We start from the raw sequence: 6,017 nt of genomic DNA, 5'->3' as shown, positions 1-6,017 counted from the left end.
GTATCCATTTATACAGCTGGATATATACTGAAGCAATTTCGGTTAAGTACCTTGCTCAAGGGTACAATGGCAGTGTCCTACCCGGGAATCGAACCTGCGACGTTTCGGTTACAAGCCCAGTTCCTTACCCACTGTGCTACACTCCGTCCGTAGTAAAAAAGCCAGATAAATTGAGGCTCTGCATTGACCCCAAACCCCCCAACCGGGCTCTCAAACAGTCCCATTACCTCATGCCCACCTTAGATGATGTGCTGTACAAGCTGCCGAAGGCACGTATCTTCACGCTGGTGGATGCACGGGACGCATTCCTACACTTCCGCCTGGATGACGAGAGCAGCCTGATAACAACATTTTGGACTCCTTGGGGCAGAAAGCACTGGCTGAAACTCCCTTTCGGTGTGTCGGTTGTGCCGGAGCTGTATCAGAGGAAGCAGCATGAGCTCCTGACTGGCTTGAAGGGGATTGAGCCCATAGCCGATGACATCCTAATAGTGGGCTGTGGGGACAAAAAAGCAGTGCACGCTGGCAATGATCCATGGAAGGCCATCTTCCACTGGAGAAACACGCCCACGGAGGGCTTACACTGCAGTCCAGCACAACGACTGATGTCACAGAGACTGAAGACACCCCTCCCTGTGGCAGACGAGCTGTTGGTGCCTTGGGCTGTCACAGGGGTTTGTGACAAGCTGCGTGTGAAGCACCAAATGGCAAAGCTCACCTATGATAGATCAGCTAAGGACCTCCCTGAGCTGAATGTCAGCCAGCCCGTCAGAATGAAACCACTCCCGGGAGACAGGATGAGCCGATGGAGGAAAGGTGTGTGCCTGCAGCAGGCGGGCCCCAGGTCGTACCTCATCGATGTGGAGGGGGCCATGTACCATCGCAACAGAGTTGTTCTTAGACCAGTGGAGACAGCCCCTCCTCAGCCGCCAGGCCATCCAGAACGGCCCCCGGAGCAGCCTGGGGATGCATGTGCAGCAGAGGGGGCCTTGCAAGCGAGGACAGCACTGAAGAGGCAACCACCAGTCTCAGGGGGCACCCCATTCCACACTAACTGATAATACACCACGCCGAGAGGAGCAGGGCCATGCCTACTTGCGGATTGGGAGGCTGATCAAGCCTTGGGACAGACTAAACCTTTAGGTTAGGACTGCCTGGGGGTATATGTATATATATATATATATATATATATATTTTTTTTTAATTTAAATATCAGTGTGGCTTTAGAGCTAATAGGTCCACCTCAATGGCAGTGATGGAACTGGTAGAAGAGATATCTACTGCAACGGACAACAAGGAATATACTGTGGGGGTGTTTATAGACCTAAAAAAGCATTCAATATCATTGATCATGGCTTATTAATGAAGAAACTGGAGAGATACAGTATTAGAGGGATAGTACACTCATGGCTAAGAAGTTACCTCGATGATAGATGTCAATATGTACTAATAAATAACGTTGAATCTGATTTGTTGAAGGTTACTTGTGGGGTTCCACAAGGTTCAGCGCTAGGCCCTAAACTGTTTATATTGTATATAAATTATATTTGTAAAGTGTCTAAATTGTTAAAATTTGTTTTATTTGCTGATGACACTAATTTATATTGCTCCGGGAAAAGTTTGGAAGGGCTGCTGAATACAGTAAAAAGGGAATTGAAAGCCTTAAAGAAATGGTTTGATATTAACAAGTTATCACTGAATTTAAGTAAAACAAAGTTTATAATATTTGGTAATCGGCAAATCAGTAATCAAGTAAAAATTATGATAAATGATGTTGAATTAGAAAGAGTGTATGAAAATACATTTCTGGGCGTGATAATTGATCATAAATTATGTTGGAAATCATACAAATAATGTAAAAGCAAAAATGTCTAAAACTATTGCAATATTATATAAAACTAAAGATATATCTTAAATCAGAAATCACTATATATATTGTATTGTTCTCTCATAGCTCCATACATTACCTACTGTGTGGAGGTGTTGGGAAACACATAAAAAAACCAGTACTAATCCAATTTTCATCCTACAGAAGAGAGCTATACGAACCAACCAATGCACTATTTATTAACTTACATGCTTTAAAATTTTGTGATCTAGTTGATCTTAAAACTGGACAGACAATGTACAAAGCACAAAATAATTTTCTTCCTAACTGTATTCAGAGGTTGTTTTAAATTAGAGAGCCAGTATGAATTTAGGGGAATAAGTATGTTTAAAAAACAAGAGTAAAGACAAATATGAAGATTAGATGTATATCTGTCAAAGGGGTTAATTTGTGGAATAGTTGTGACAAGGAATTAAGAATGTGTAGTTCACTTTGCAAATTTAAAAAAATGTTTAAAAATAATGTGGTAAACAAATACAAAACAGTTATGATCATTATTGTGTATGAAACGTTTGGAACTTTCGTTTTTGTTTGTGTTCTGTTTTGTTTTTGTATAGCCTAAACCTAGTAGTGAAAGGGTTGCCTATTAGAATATGTTATGTAAAAAGGGTAGGTATAATAAGCTAAAGCTTCAGCCTACACCTTTTCGGTAAATATTTTTTGTTTTCCTTTTAATTTAATGCCTTATTGTTATTTATTTATTTCTATGTGCATTCTTTTTGGAAAATTGTTAATAAGGAACTAAATAAATTACTACTACTAGTACTACTAATAATAATAATGGATTCTATTTAGTCTATTAAGTCTTTTTGGATTATTTTAGTAGCTTCCAAACTACTTGCCGAAGCCCCATGTTTTATGATATCTGTAAAGTTATGTACTAACATGAAGATCTTATTAAATACGAAAGATCAGGAGGTAACCCTTAGAGTTAAAAGCTGCAGTAGGTAACTTTTTTAGGAAGATATTGGGGAACGATCACGCTTAATTGGTCGCAATCATAGAAAGAACTAGAAAACATCCGAGCACCGATCCAGGGCTACAATACACCCAAAGCTTTCAGGCACACTGCACAGTCAGACCTTATATTTTTGTATGTTTGAGTGGTTACTGAATGTATTTTTTAAAGTAACTTAATGTAATGCTATTTTAATTGTATAATAGACTGCTAAGTCTATCTGTTATCTGGCAGAGCATGTGGCAGCCTTTGCTCTAATTTTTTTGAGCTTTAGAGTGAGCTCCAATTTTATTCTCTTCTGTTCTGCCACTGGATAAGGCCTGCGATGCAGGAACAGGTTGTTTGTCTGCATTGGTGAAACTCTTCCTTTCTTTCTTTCTCAATGCACATGTGAATGCACAAGGTCAGTTTCATTGTTGATCGATCCAACGTATACCGGCCTATCTCTTTGATTGGTTCCTGTTGTAAACCACTTTGTTTTGAAAACAAGTGGCCGAATCAACTCAGGGTGAATCCTTGAATTTAGAACACATCATTTGAGGGTATAATCACAGTGCATGGTGCTCACAATGATTGCTACCAATTAAGCACAACCATTTCACAATATTAAAAAAAAAAAGTTACCTATTGCATATTTAACTGGCTAAAAAGTATCCAGAATTGCATCAGGCCTGGACTTGAACACACCAACGGTCTCTGCATCCTTTATGTTACCTGGATACCAGTAGAAAATTTAACTGCAATAACCAAAAAATAAGTCAGTCTTAATTTTTTGTCCCATATTTACACTTACATAACTTTTTTTCTTTTTGCAAAATAAGACAGACAGATTGCCAATGATGAGGAAAGTCGGTTTTACTTATTTCAAGATTTGTCAGTATGGTAAGGCAATTTCACTTGTCAAGTAAAAAGTAACTTGAAACAAGGTAATATGTTCTATTTGAGAGAAAATTTGAAAGAAATTTGAATTCTTATTACAAGACAAAAACACAACTTTTTTTGCAGTCCTACTTTTAATTCATTTCTATCTATGCTGCCTTTTTCTGCTCACAAGTGTTTTGAAAAATGTTTTGTATTTCACTTTGTTGATCCATTTTATGAATTTAAAAGCTTCAGAAACATAATGACTAACTAACTTTTTGCCAAACCTGAAGGGATTAAGTAAAGCATTTGTATTTCTAATGTGGAACTACACTACAAGAAAGACACAGAAATTCTAAAAGCTTAAAGAAAGGCAATTAGGTTGTTCCAAATTAGAAATGCAATGTTTTACTTAATCTCTTCACAATACAATACTCTTCACAATTTCTCAACACAATACTGTAAATGTATTCTGACATTCATTGTATAACATCAATACACCCTATTTTGATTTATACTCAGTACTTCGTGCTCTATATCTCAGAATCCACAGTTTTTTTGCTGCAGTACATTTATATCCATTGTTTATATCATGATATACTGTGGTCATCTACTACATTAAGTCTTTCAAATTGAGAACATTTTAATCTATAAAATAACCCAATTTTGAATTAGCATCTCCTATTTTCCTTAAATCTAGCTACTTTAATTTGCAGAGATCCCAATAACAATCCTTGTGGAACATCCCATAGAACCTTTCTTAAAAATGATAATTCCTACAGTTGGTCTCGTATTCTGCCTTCAGTGGGAATGCAATACTGTCAATTTCTCATCCACTCTGAAATAACCAGAGGTGGACAATCCAGGTTCAGAAAGTAAAAGTTCATCCCAGGATTTTGTTCCAGTCACCTGGATTTGCTAATGAGCACCATCCTTCAGCCAGGAGGTAGAGCTAAATCAGCTGGCTGAGTTCAGGGTGGATGTAATACATGGCAGGACTTTTACTTTCTCACCCCTGGAATGTCCACCTCTGGAAATAACTCATATAGGGCTTCCTTTTTTGGCCATAAGTCTCTCCTGTGGTACTTTATCAAGTGATTCAATATATAGACTAAGTGAAGCTACTAAGCCCACTTCAGTCTTGTATTTGAACTAAGAACAACAGGTTATATTTTGTCTAATGTCTCAACCAAGTCATCAACTTGTTATATGCATGCATTAAGAAAAAAATAAGTTTCTGGAATAGCAAAAAATCTGAGGTACAATTTGTGTTTAGAATGAAAATGAGCATATCCAGGGGTCCCCCAGGGCTGAGGTTGGGAACCAGTGTTCTAAATCATTGGGCGAGAGCACTATCCCATGGACCTTCAGTCCTGCTTCCTGTTCTCCTAGTCTGCATGCTACTTTTCTAACCTTTATTTAACCAGGTACGCAACTGAGAACCCCACTTTACAGTGGCTACTTGAGAAATCAAACTGGTAGAAATGTAAGGGTTTGTGTAAGTAACTATATACAGTGCCCTCCATAATATTTAGGACAAAGACATACTTTTCAGACCATTTTCCTCAAAATTTAGACTAATTTGAGGTATAGAGCCCTATCAAGTATTCTGTGCTTGAAAGATATAATTTGAGTCCGGTCAGAATGCAATAATTCGTTTTTTTTTTTTTTTTTTTTTTTAAATGAAAGGATGTTAATGTTGTCTTTGTTTGTCTTTGAGTAATGGATGTGATTATTTAAAATTCTTTCTTAGTACTTTTGATTAACCATAATTGTTTGGGTTTTTTCATAGTGAACCAACTACTTGCATGTATCAAAACTCAGTTATCAGCTTGTGTATTACTATGTCTTACCCTTGCTTCTAAAAGTGAGTCTAAATTGGGCATACAGTATTGTATATGCACACTAATAGAATCTCTGCTACCAAGATTGGCTGGCTGAGTTAATATTTCTCACAAATAGTTTTATGCAAGTTAGAAATCTATTTTATTTTATAACACATTCAGTGTATTTTCAAATTCAATTTGGCAATGCTATTCTGAGAAGCCTGTTCTGATCAATCTGTCTTGAGTTCTGTGAAATTTTGCCATGTATACATATTATAAGTGTAATTTATTTTCAAAGCAGTTACTTAACACTTTCATATTCCAACTTAACCTACTAAAATATCTCAATCATGTCTCAATGTCAACATAATTAGCTTCATTTCTTGCTTTCGTCCTCCATTTGTACTTGCTTGCAGCTATATTTATTGGAAAAAATTATTTTTTAAAACTTCGTACAATTCACAAAAATAGAAATGTCCAATTC

The sequence above is a fragment of the Anguilla anguilla genome, chromosome 6, assembly GCF_013347855.1.
Source record: "Anguilla anguilla isolate fAngAng1 chromosome 6, fAngAng1.pri, whole genome shotgun sequence".
NCBI lineage: Eukaryota > Metazoa > Chordata > Actinopteri > Anguilliformes > Anguillidae > Anguilla > Anguilla anguilla.
This window is presented reverse-complemented; position numbering follows the sequence as displayed.